The sequence below is a fragment of the Pseudophryne corroboree genome, chromosome 10 (assembly GCF_028390025.1).
Source record: "Pseudophryne corroboree isolate aPseCor3 chromosome 10, aPseCor3.hap2, whole genome shotgun sequence".
NCBI classification, from domain to species: domain Eukaryota; kingdom Metazoa; phylum Chordata; class Amphibia; order Anura; family Myobatrachidae; genus Pseudophryne; species Pseudophryne corroboree.
Genome location: NC_086453.1, coordinates 50,179,710 through 50,193,978, shown reverse-complemented (window position 1 = coordinate 50,193,978; position 14,269 = coordinate 50,179,710).

Here is a 14,269-nt window from a genome sequence, read left to right as displayed (position 1 = left end):
AATAATGGATAGATACATGGGGCTATCGGATACAGGGAACGATACGAATTACAGGGAGGTGGCTGTCTCTGTGCTAATGGACGGACTCGATAAGACAGTAAGGGACAGAGTACAAACATCTTTGCCTAATTGGAGAGGAGTCACAGTAGCTTGCCTTAGAGAGTGCGCAACTGTACACCACAAGAATATTGTTAGGCGTAGAAAACAACAGGAGGAGAGGCTGAGGATTTAAAGTATACAGGCTCTTACACCAAAGTCTCATCAGCCTAAACCCCAGACCCCTGCTGTTTGGAAAAGACCGAGAACATGCTACATTTGTAGGAAGGAAGGGCATTTTGCCAGAGATTGTAGGTATAGTAGAACACATAGCCAATATAGACCCCCTAGACAGAGAAAACAAGCCACGTTATTAAACACATAGACGGGATCAAGGGACATATAGTAAGGAATCATGATACAGTATAGAAAAACACAGATTCGGTTAATGGGAAGAACGGAATAAATGCAACTTTACCCTTTTGACAGAACTTACTGGGGTTAGGAGGAGGCCTCTAAACTTCTGCTTCTCTAGCAGAAGTGACCTCTACGTAACTTAACAGGAGTTTTGTTAGAGATGGTAAACATATTGAGTGCTCCCACCCAGGAAGCACAAAATACGTTAGATACCCACGAAGACTAATGTTGCATTTCACTGTTTTAGATGCATGTCCATCACAGGTAGAGGAAATTATCTCAAAGATACCGGGGTCCCTATGAATTTAGAATGGACAGGACACTGGATTGATGGCTGGGATAGTCCCAGTAGAGATATAACACACATAGAATTTTTTTTAGGGGAACAGACCGATTAGGGAATCATTCCCCGTAGTGCCCAATCCAGATGTCAAACTTTGTAAAATCATCTTTGCCTCTACAAACTTATCTGTTACTAAACTCTGTGATTTGTCTTCAAAGTTTCCTCTTCACCTCTTAAGTTCACCGACAGGATTACAGTTCAAACGTCACATGCCTACTCGGTCTTTTCAGAGTTCTGCCCAAACCCAGTATATCTCACCAGCATAGGGACACCAGTATCAGTGTGCCTGGTCATGCACAAAGGGTGGAGAATGGGAATACTGGTGAAGGGAGACTGTGCATAGATACCAATACACATGATGGTGTGACAGCCTGATGGTGAACGCAAATCTGACAGCTTTTCTTTTTATTATTTCCCCTCTCTTTTCACTTTCCACAGATGGTTTACTTCACACAACTGATAATACACAACAGTTAAACACATTGAAATGCAAGATTTATGTTCCCTACAGAAAGGTCGCTGACCCAGAGAGAAACCGTGTCAAAGAGCAGAGTGTAGAGAACATCGTATCACTGGAGTGTCTGTTCCGGGAAAGCTGAGAGGCAGGACTGTTGAGACGGCACCTGAGCGCGAACAACGAGACCAGCGGCGGTTGTCGCACCAGTTTTTTTTTCCATCTGTTATGCACACCAGTGCCTGCAGGAAAGTACTGGTGTCAGGACTGTTATGCACTCCAGTGCCTGCAGGAATGTACTGGTGTTTGAACTGTTATGCAAAACAAATGGACTTACAGACAGACTGGGGAATATGACATAACGTACACAGAAGGTGATAGGGTAACAAAATACACACAAAGTGAACAGAGAAGCCCAGAGGCTAAGGAACTGGGTATCTCCCTTGTATTAGAACTGCTCAGATGAGAAAAGCAAGATGTTGTGTTTTAATACGTAGAGAACCAGAAATGCTGTTGCTAAGGGCAACAGCAAAACCCTAAAGGGTTACCAACGGGTGTGGCAGTAAACTCCTTGGTCAGAGATGGAATGATAGACACAAGGAGAGTCTCCACAATCCTAATTCTCACTTGCAGTGCACAGGTTCAGCTTACTGCCACTAAACTGACCCCTGACACCTAGCAAAGTGAGACAGGATTAGACAGGCAAGTCTTAGAATACAGCCGCAAACTTGCTAAGTTCACAGAGTAGTAACAGAACCCCAGCAAGCTAAACGACTGACTCCAGTCTTACTGCTAGGTCTGGATTGGCAGAGTGTAATACCAAATCCCCAGGCCTATTTGCAGTAAGCAACAAACAAATACAAAGCTACACAGTACTGGCTAACTTTCAGAAACTGACTAACCAACAAAGATTCAGCAGCATCTGCTTACCCTGAGAAGAGGCCTTATAAAGCAGGTGCTGTCCACGCCCCACTCAGACCTCACAGACTGTGAGCACAAAAACCAGCACCGGATCCCCTGCCATGCACAGAGCCTATAACCACTGCACAGCAAAAGACCCGAACCGGAGTATCAGCTGCGCTCAGGTCACTCCGCTAGCACTTGTCTCCCGGTTGCCATGACGACGTGGCAGCACAGGGCAGGAGACCCTAACAGTACCCCCCCTCTGACGAGGGGTCAAAGAACCCCTACCACCGGGTTTATCGGGGAACTGCGAGAAGAAAGAGCGTATCAGTCTGGGGGCATGAAGATCACAACTGCGCACCCACGACCGCTCCTCCGGGCCATACCCCTTCCAGTGCACCAAAAATGACAGCCGACCCCGAACCACCTTGGAGTCAAGAATCCTTTCAACAACAAACTCCCTCTGGCCACGTATCAGAAGAGGGGAAGGTCTTCCACTGGAAGAAGGATTACTAATCGCCCGTTTTAAAAGGGAACAATGAAATGTTTTATTGATACCCAAAGAACGGGGCAGATCTAACTGAAATGCCACCGGATTGATAACCCTGGTGATCTTATAAGGGCCGATGAACCGGGGGCCTAACTTATGAGATGGCTGTCTCAACTTCAAATTCTTGGTAGACAACCAGACGAAGTCTCCTAATTTGAAGCTGCAGGGTCTTTTCCGCTTATCAAAAACCCTTTTGGTCACTAATGACACAGACACAAGGGCTTTCTTCACTTTCCGCCAAATACCTCTAAGGACCGAAACCACAGAGGAACCACCAGGCGTGGAGTCCAGGGGGTCAAAAGAATTGGCCTTAGGATGATGCCCATACACACAAAGGAAGGGAGAGATCCCTGTAGCAGAGTGAGCCGCGTTGTTATAGGCAAACTCCGCCATGGACAGATGAGCAACCCAGTCAGTCTGACACTTGGAGACATAACACCTGAGGAACTGCTCCAAGGACTGGTTCACCCTTTCAGTCTGCCCATTAGACTGTGGATGGTAGCCCGACGACAAGCTGACAGAAATCTGGAGATCGGAACAAAATGCCCTCCAGAATTTGGCCACAAACTGGGATCCGCGGTCAGAGACCACATCAAGTGGCAACCCGTGGAGACGCACAACATGCAGCATAAATAATTCAGACAGGCGTCTGGCCGATGGCAGCCCAACCAGTGGAACGAAGTGCGCCATCTTCGAAAACCTGTCAACGACAACCCAGATGGCTGTCATCCCTGAGGATTTGGGCAAGTCCACCACAAAATCCATTGAAATGTGGGTCCATGGCTTAGATGGGATAGAGAGTGGATGTAATGGGCCAACAGGAACCCCTCTAGGAGTCTTATTTCGGGCACAGATGTCACATGCCCGAACCCACTGATCCACATCCTTAGCCACCGAGGGCCACCACACCGCCCTAGATAGCAACTCCCGAGTTCTGGCAATACCCGGGTGACCTGCAGACTTCTTGGCATGGAATTCCAGGAACACTCGCTGTCTTAACCTAGGAGGCACAAACAAAAGACCTACCGGAAGGTCTGGAGGAGCCTGCTCCTGTGCTCTAAGGACTAATGATAAGAGGTCCTGGGTAATGCCCACTTTAATACATGATGGGGAAACAATGGGCAACGGCTCCTCGGTGGTCTCCTGGATTGGAGCAAAACTCCGCGAGAGCGCATCAGCCTTGATGTTTTTTGACCCAGGGCGATATGTTATCAAAAAATTAAAGCGAGCAAAAAACAAAGCCCATCGTGCCTGCCTGGCATTGAGACGCTTCGCTGACTCTAAATATGCCAGATTCTTATGGTCAGTGAGAATTGAGACCACAAACTTAGCCCCCTCAAGCCAGTGTCTCCACTCCTCGAGTGCATCCTTAATAGCCAACAATTCCCGGTTACCCACGTCATAATTCATCTCGGCAGGCGAAAATTTACGGGAAAAGTAAGCACAGGGATGAAGGCGATTATCAGACACTCCCATCTGAGAAAGCACTGCCCCAATACCCATCTCAGAGGCATCCACCTCCACCACAAAAGGACGCTCTGGATCTGGGTGTCGCAGCACCTTGGCCGAAACAAATGCCCTTTTGAGACGGGCAAAAGCCGCTTTAGCCTCACAAGACCAGTGAGCAACATCCGCCCCTTTCTTAGTGAGTGCCACCAAGGGCGCCACTATAGACGAAAATCCAGCGATAAATCGTCTATAAAAATTCGCAAAGCCCAGGAAACGCTGAAGCGCCTTCAAACTAGTGGGCTGCACCCAATCCAGGACTGCCTGTACCTTGGAACCCTCCATTTGGAAACCTTCTGGGGAGATAATATATCCTAGAAATGCGATTTGCTGAACTTCAAATTCGCACTTCTCCAGCTTCGCCCCAAGCCGGTGGTCTCTGAGTTTCTGGAGGACTAAGCGTACATGCTTCCGATGTTCCTCCAGGGAATGGGAGAAGATTAGGATGTCATCTAAGTATACAACTAAGAATCTATCCAAATATTCCCTGAGCACATCATTCATGAAATCCTGGAAGACTGCCGGGGCATTACAGAGCCCAAAAGGCATCACCAAATATTCATAATGCCCTGAGTGGGTATTAAAGGCAGTCTTCCATTCATCCCCCTCTCTTATTTGGATTAGATTGTACGCACCGCGTAGGTCAATCTTAGAAAAAATGGTGGCAGTACGAAGCTGGTCAAACAAGACCGAAATGAGAGGCAGTGGGTATGAGTTTTTAATCGTGATACGGTTCAATTCCCTGAAGTCGATGCAGGGTCGCAACGAACCGTCCTTTTTACCCACGAAGAAGAACCCCGACCCAACTGGAGACTGTGAAGGTCTGATAAATCCCTTAGCCAAGTTCTCCTGAATGTACTCTGCCATAGCCTGAGTCTCAGGACGTGACAGGGAGTACAACCTGCTCTTGGGAAGCTTAGCATTTGGCAACAAATCAATGGCACAGTCATAGGGGCGATGGGGAGGTAGTACCTCTGCAACTTTTTTGGAGAACACGTCCGCAAAATCTGCATAACACCCTGGAAATCCTGGCAAACTTAGCTGCGAGAGCCTGACTGGAAGGCTCAAGCAACTCCTGAAACAATCAGTACCCCAACTAAGAATCTCCCCAGAGACCCAGTCAAATTGAGGTTGTGGGCCCTTAACCAGGGTAACCCCAACACCAATGGGGCAAAAGTACAGACAGTCACATAAAAGGACAATTTTTCAGAGTGTGTGGCTCCAATAAACAAAGAAATCTGGCTAGTGCAAGAGGTAATTTTACCTTGGGATAATGGTTCCCCATTTAACCCACAAATCTCAATTTCCGATGCCAAGGGTACTAAGGGAACAGAGTGTTTCAGGGCGAATTGGCGGTCCATAAAAACCCCGTCGGCCCCACTGTCCACAAAGGCCTCAGTCTTGACAGTTTGACCGAGGATCTTCAAGGTCACCGGAATGATAAAAGTCTTCTTGGGAAATTCTGACTTCTGGCCTGACAGGATATTTCCCATCACCCTCAGGCCCTGAAGTTTTCCGGCTTTTCTGGGCATGATACTACCACATGACCTTTATTCCCACAGTACAAACACAACCCCTGCTGTCTCCTCCGCGTCTTCTCACGCGAGGAGAGGCGGGTAGCCCCAATCTGCATAGGCTCCTCGGAAAATTCCTCAGAGTCTGAGGATCCCTTGGGAAGGAAGGAAATCTCAGTCTCCCTTTCAAGCCTACGCTCTCTCAGCCGTCTATCCACCCGGATGGATAACTGCATGAGCTGATCCAAGCTATCAGGCAAGGGATATTGTACCAGTTGGTCCTTTATCTGGTTAGAAAGACCTCTTCGGTACTGGTGTCTCAGGGCTGGGTCATTCCACTGGGTATCATGGGCCAACCTCCGAAACTCCGTACAGTAAACCTCAACTGGCCTTCGCCCTTGCTTAAGGATCGAAATCTGAGCCTCGGCTGAGGCCGTCTTGTCAGGGTCATCATACAACATGCCCAGTGCCGTAAAAAAAGCATCAACACTTTTAAGCGACGGACAGTCAGGCTGCAACCCATATGCCCAGACCTGTGGGTCTCCTTGTAGCAAGGAAATCACTATGCCCACCCGCTGAATCTCCGACCCAGAAGACTGAGGCCTAAGCCGGAAGTATAGCTTGCAGCTCTCCTTGAAACAAAAGAACTGCGAGCGATCTCCAGAAAAACGATCCGGGAGATTTACTTTCGGCTCCTTAACCCCTGCAGGTGCTGCTGCTGCGGGAGCTCCGCCAGCAGCCTGGGAGGTGTGCATTTTAATGGACAAATCATTAAATTGTCGAGTCAGGACCTGCACCTGATCGACCACCTGTTGCAACGTATTTTGAGGGGTATGCTCCATATTCCCACAAAATTTCAACAGGAGTATTAGGCTGCTGAATATGTTATGCACACCAGTGCCTGCAGGAAAGTACTGGTGTCAGGACTGTTATGCACTCCAGTGCCTGCAGGAATGTACTGGTGTTTGAACTGTTATGCAAAACAAATGGACTTACAGACAGACTGGGGAATATGACATAACGTACACAGAAGGTGATAGGGTAACAAAATACACACAAAGTGAACAGAGAAGCCCAGAGGCTAAGGAACTGGGTATCTCCCTTGTATTAGAACTGCTCAGATGAGAAAAGCAAGATGTTGTGTTTTAATACGTAGAGAACCCGAAATGCTGTTGCTAAGGGCAACAGCAAAACCCTAAAGGGTTACCAACGGGTGTGGCAGTAAACTCCTTGGTCAGAGATGGAATGATAGACACAAGGAGAGTCTCCACAAGCCTAATTCTCACTTGCAGTGCACAGGTTCAGCTTACTGCCACTAAACTGACCCCTGACACCTAGCAAAGTGAGACAGGATTAGACAGGCAAGTCTTAGAATACAGCCGCAAACTTGCTAAGTTCACAGAGTAGTAACAGAACCCCAGCAAGCTAAACGACTGACTCCAGTCTTACTGCTAGGTCTGGATTGGCAGAGTGTAATACCAAATCCCCAGGCCTATTTGCAGTAAGCAACAAACAAATACAAAGCTACACAGTACTGGCTAACTTTCAGAAACTGACTAACCAACAAAGATTCAGCAGCATCTGCTTACCCTGAGAAGAGGCCTTATAAAGCAGGTGCTGTCCACGCCCCACTCAGACCTCACAGACTGTGAGCACAAAAACCAGCACCGGATCTCCTGCCATGCACAGAGCCTATAACCACTGCACAGCAAAAGACCCGAACCGGAGTATCAGCTGCGCTCAGGTCACTCCGCTAGCACTTGTCTCCCGGTTGCCATGACGACGTGGCAGCACAGGGCAGGAGACCCTAACACCATCCCCCACTACCCTCCTTCTCTCCTTCTCTTTCTCCCCCTTCTTGTTTTCCTTCTCTTCCCTTAACAAGATGGACTTACCCCAAGAGACTGCGTTCCGGGTTTCCTGTTAATCCTGTTGTTGACCAGGACAGTCTGTTTCGGTGAGGGTCCCAGAGAGGTTGAGAAAGGATCTGGAATGGGTTCTGATGGCGAGGATGGATTTGTAGAATCTCAAGAGCAACACATCACTCGAGCAAAGGCGAGTATCAGAAAGCGCTCTGGTAGTCAGGGAGCTCGGAGGCACTGTGAAGGGTTATTGGCTGAGGAAAATTGCATTTGTAGGAATTGTGAGAACATAGTCGAGGATGGGTGCATCCAGAGATGTCAGTCCAGCCTTAATATCAACATGGACCGTCATCCATTGAGTGATTGCCACTCACTAGTGGGTAAGGTCTTAAACCAGACAGAATGCTGGGTGTGCTCAGAAGTACCTCAAGGTCAGAGCAAGTCAGGATTAGTACCGTACCCGTTAGCAATAGATGAGGTACTCGAATTACGGGGTGGGAGACCGGTGGACAAGAAATTCAATATTTCTAGGCCCCCTAGTTTGAAGCTCCACCAGTATCATGTAGATAGATCCTTATTATGTTTCAATATTTCCAATTACCGAAAACCGGGAAATTGGGAAGTGACGTGGAATAACCAGACAATGGCCTTTTCGCACAGAGCTGATAAGATACCCATAGACTCTGAACTTGTACGCCAAATAGCCAACAGTGGAAGGTATTTCCGGTATAGGTATACTCGAGGAAGCAAGACCATGTGGGTTGGAGAAGTATCACCAGGGTACTGTGCTCATATCATCCAGCCTGATACCTGTACTGAGCAGATGGGAGAACTAGGGATTGGGTTTTTCACTTGGAAAGTTTGTAATATGGTAATGTCATATTCTGTCCCCTATGTTCTCCCCAATGATGCCTATTTCAATTGTGGGAGGAAGACGTATAAGTGGCTTGCCCCGAACTCTGAGGGATTGTGTTATGTTGGAAGAGTGTTGCCAGAGGTCATGACCATAACCCATGATAAGATGAAAGATGTTCACCGCAGTGCTCAGGCTCCTTATACTCATACTCACTATGAACACATCGTCAAGAGACACCTCATAGAGAGGACAGAGCACGTAGCCTCTGATTTGATCCACGAATCCACCGGGATTCAATTCCTTCTCGCATTAGACATCACCCGTACTGCCAGAGGAATTATAAATTATAGGTATATCCATGCGCTAGCGAACTTGATAGATAATATCACTGAGATGTATGACGACACCTTCAGGCATACGGGAAGGGAGTTACAAGCCTACCAGAAGGAACTGATTCAGCACAGGATGGTCCTAAATTATATCACAGCCGTGACGGGTGGGTACTGTGTTACTCTGGCAACTCAATATGGTGTGAAGTGCTGTACATATATCACGAACAGCACTGACGACCCCACGGAGATCATAGATCAAAAGATGGACGATATCTTGCAGTTGAAGTGGGAGTTCCAGAGGAGACACAACCTTACCCTGACTGTTGTGGGTAAATAGCTGACCGGCTGGGTCTCATGGTTGAACCCACGAAATTGGTTCTCAGGATTAGGAGAGTGGGCTCAAAACATTATTATGAGTGTAGGGAAGTTTCTCCTTTGTATCCTGGGAGTCGTCATAATTATTGGCTTGATATTTAGGTGTGTTCGAATTCTGACGCGGTGCAAGCACGGCACAAATTTGATGAGTTTAAGGAGCGAGGGCATTGTTATAGCAGCAGATTTAATTTACGACCCATCCATAGAGACAGTGTTATGATAAGGATTGCAAATTAATTCCATGCCCTGTTTCTTTCACCCGTTTTTCCTTTGTCTCCCCCTCTGCCCAGATACACCCATCCGGAAAAGACATCAGCCCTACCCAAGAATGTTTATGTAAATGTTATGTGAATGTATTTTAGATATGTGTCTTATCTTCATCTCTACAACCTTCAGTTAATGACACACATAGTCGACAGGTGATATTCACATATATTAGCACTCACATATGTTCCCCCTCCATGTATCATCAACTAAATGTGCACCCCATTTGTTGGAACAAGAAGCCGAAAAGAGCTCGGTAGTGTTTGTCGGCCCACTTACAGACCCTTAACACGGGATAAGAATGATTTAATGTATACTTCGCAATACCTCAAAGCTTATCTAAAACATATACGGCACGATGATACATGCCCCTCAGACATGGATTAATACATACATGCTTTTTACTATCCCACTAGGTCATACATTTCCCGCCTACAACTCTCCTCCGACCATCCAATCGTCTGTAGATATTGTATTGATATTTTTCTGTTTAGTGATTAAATAGTGGCAGTTATTGGTGACTGCCAAAGGGTGGACTGTCAAAGTCAAAAAATATTGAAGAACACACAGCACGTATAAACTGCACACACATGCCCACTGCGCGTGCACTTGTTCTGCCGCACGTGCACATATCCGCAATTTGAGTATGGTCGCTCCTGCGGTCCTGTGCATCGGCGCGTGGTATGGGTATTTACGGCAGAGTTTGTGTACGCATGGAGGGCCATCAGAACGCATTACATATTTAATCCAAATAGTGCACAATGTACACATAGTCTCCTTGCACCACATCAGAAAGTTATAGCTGTTTAAATGGTTGCAGAACAAAGGGATTCACCTTTACAGGATAAGAGGGGACATTCCGGTGTTGGTCTGCGGAAGATCGCATGTTCCTGCGGATAGTTATGTGCAGAAGCAGAATATAGATATAAACTGTATTTATTGTATATTATGTATGCGGCGGGAATCCAGAGGAGACCACCCACAAGAGCAGTTGAGAAAGACATCGCCTACCTTTTCAAATCAACCTATGACCTCTCCTGTACTGTAAAAGTGCATTCCTGTGTCCAATGGACAAAGGGATTACAGTATCCATTGTATTGCTTTTGGAGGACTTGTATAAATAAAGCCTGCTGCAGCCCGGCCTGACACAAGACTCACAACGTTATCTATTTGATGACGGAGGACCGGACTGGGAAGCGCACGCGAATATACTCACGTATGTACATTGACTGTAGCCATTATTCTGTTATATATATTGTCTTGTATTGTAGCGTATAATTTGTATTGTAAACCCCCTTTCAGAAATAATCCACTGTGGTGTCGGAACCCAGCGGTAAACTCACAATTGGTGTCGTGTGCTCATTGCCCTGCTGGGTGTGTATGCACTGCGAGTACTTTGTACCATCAGCGCGGCGTGTGTACATAAAGTCTGTACACTACGGAACCTTTTTACGCTAATAGCGTAAAAGGTGCGTAGTGTGAATTAAGTATAGCGGCCACAGTGGCTAAAGGTTTAAAGTGTATTTAAGGTGTTTTTAAGGTATAGCTTTCATTCCTGTAAAGATAATCAGCTTTATCAGAAGCTATCAGGGATGATGTGGGAAAGTGATGGTTGCGGTGACTGGGGGGTGGCTAGTAGTCCATCAGTGGGTGTGTTATGGGAGTGTTGGGGGCATGTCAATGCAAGAGGCTGCGTTCACAGATGCACAGACGCAGGCATAGGAGGCCATAGACAGATGGAGAAGCTGTACTGTACCTGCCATAGGGCTGCTGCAAGTTTAGATGGTGCTACCGATGGTGATGTATACGGATGGACCCATCGCTATTACATCGTGTACGGGCACTAATAGTGAGCGCCTTAGTCCTTTTGCATTTGGCCACACAAATATACACAAGGGAAGGAGTTTGTAGCAGCTTCTGTGCACTTATGCATCCAGCTTAAAATCAGCCCAATAGTGTGCAGCCAACGTTAAATTATTACACAGGTCTGCAAAATGAAAGGTATTGAAAGCTTTTTTAATAATACTTTTATATCCTTATTTATACTCCTGTGTACATCAAAAAATAGTATATACAAAAATTACCACATCACATTTACCTATAAGGGGGTTACATACAGGTTTTTTTTTTTATTCAATATGTTTTTATTGTTTTTTCAGACAAACAAACAAAACATAACATTCAATAACATTGTATGCACTATGTGTACACAATAAAAACTTTGAATTTTGTACGCATAACAGACAAAATTAATTCAATTTGCAAACATCTACAAAATATACACAAGGAGTGGTGTGATTTCTTATCATTAGTCCATACAATAGTGCTACATTAGGTAACCAGATATCAATGCGAGGCAGAAACACGGGTACACTGGTTAAGTGGAGATGATAACCACCTATCCGATATCTTGTAAAATTTATCCGGGGCCTTTCCTAGAAATATAAACAAATTTTTCTTGGGACATAACCGAATTCACTAGCGGGATCCATTTATTAATATCAGGGCCCGTAGTCGCCATCCATGAGCGTGCTATCAATACTTTGGCCAAAGCGCATAAATTAAGAATATATCTTCTAGAATGTGTATCCAATATCTCTTCTTCTATAACTCCAAGGATACACACAAGGGGGGTAAACACATCAAAGGGGATTCCCGTAGAGGCTATTATCTGTATCACCACCTGCCAGAAGGCCTGTACCACCTGACAAGCCCACAATAGATGCCAGAAGGTACCATCCGGAGAGGCACACTTCGGACACCTAGAGTCACTCCGTCCCCCTATGCTGGCGAGACGAATGGGAGTGATGTAGACTCGGTGAAGTATAAATAAATGTATCTGTTTAAATCGAGCCGAGGTGGTAGCAGTACGTGAGGTCCCCAAGGCCTCCTCCCATATATCTAGGGAAACCGGTCCCAAATCAACTTCCCATTTAGATTTAAGGTGTGAGAGACTGTCAAAGTGATGAGCACCGAGCAGAGCGGAGTAGAGAGCAGAAACAGTCCCGGAGCCTAGAGTATCAGCCAGGAGCAGGTGGACCGGTGACTTACAAAGGAGAGGTGGAGCAGCATTAAACTGAGACGCGCATGCGTGACGAAGCTGAATATATCTATAATAGTAGGACGTGGGTATATTAGACTCAATCTGCAGTTGTCCAAAAGATTTAAATGTGCCCGAGGAGTACAAATGATTGAGGGAACAAACACCCCAGCGTCCCCATACCGATCCCACTTGTAAGGAAGTGAAATGAGTAAGGGCACGAGTGTACGTCAATGGGGTGTCAGGATCCCATCCCTCCCCCTTCAACATAGAATGTACCTGCCTCCATACCATAATCGCTTGTTTAACCAACGGCATCGTAAGGAGTGCAACATTGTCACTGAGTAGGAGCTGCCGAGGTGACAGATTGATTTTAGATACTAGTAATACACTGGAGATCAATAAATCCCCAGAGGAGTCGGATACCCAAGAAATTAGATGGAACAACTGAGCCGCTAAGTAATAGAGTCTAAGTTTAGAAAGGGCCAGACCACCCGAGTCCCGGGGTCTAGTTAGAGTATCTAATTTAATCCGAGCTCTACGGTTGGACCAAACCAGTGATGACAGGAGACCATCTATGATACCAAATAATTTCTGGGGGAGATAGACAGGGGAATGTTGGAGGACATACAGCATTTTAGGTAATACAACCATTTTAATGAGGTGTATCCTACCCGTAACAGTAAGTGGCAGTTTACTCCACACCCTAACACGAGACCGTAGATAGTCCATTTGTGGACGTATATTCAGATCAATAAATTGCGGTAATCCATACACCCAGGTATTTAATCCATACACCCAGGTATTTAAAAGAGTCCACCCAGCGGAGCGGCAGGTCCCAGGGGGGGCAAACAGGACAGGGGCCTCTTAGCGGAAGGACACAGGATTTGTCCCAGTTAATGGACAAACCAGAGAATCCCCCAAAAGTGTCAATTACTTCCAAGATATGAGGCATAGTGGTAAATAATCAGATACAAATAACAGAATATCATCTGCATAAAGAGCAATTTTGTCTGTCCTGCCACCCAACCGGAAGCCCGCCATCTGCGAGGAGGATCTAATACAGGCCAAAGGCTCTATGACCAAAGCAAATAGGATCGGGGACAACGGACACCCCTGTCTCGTCCCTCTCTGTAGAGAGAAAGTGGAGGATATGTGGCCGTTAACAGAAACCCTAGCCTTGGGAGCAGAATAGAGCAGCTGGACCCACTTTTTAAAATTAGGTCCAATACCAAATCGGTCCAATGTCCCCCACAAGAAGCCCCACTCCACTGAATCAAATGCCTTAGCAGCATCCAAGGAAACTATAACTGAGGAGCGGGGACCCTCGTGAGGGGCCTGGAGGTGTGTATAGAGTCTACGCAGATTAGGTAAAGTGGACCGGCCCAGCATGAACCCTGATTGGTCCTCATGAATCAAATGTAGAATCACAGTGCTGAGCCTTGTCGCCAGTATTTTAGCTAAAATCTTAACATCAGTCGTTAATAAGGAAATTGGATGATAAGATTCGACTCGTGTTGGGTCCTTATCCGGCTTCAGGAGAACTATAAACTATAATTAGGGCCTCTGCCATAGAATCAGGCAGCCTACCCTGCACAAATAAATTATTATATATATCAAGAAGTTTAGGGCCATAAAAAGGTAAGTGCTTTTTATAAAGTTCCATGAGTATCCCATCAAGACCCGGGGTCTTCCCTCCAGGAAAAGAATTAACAGCGGATTCCAACTCAGTCAGCGTTAAGGGGGAGTCTAAAAATGTTATAGCGTCCTGGGACAGCGTGGGTAGCGTAATATCAGCTAAATACATCTCTATTTCC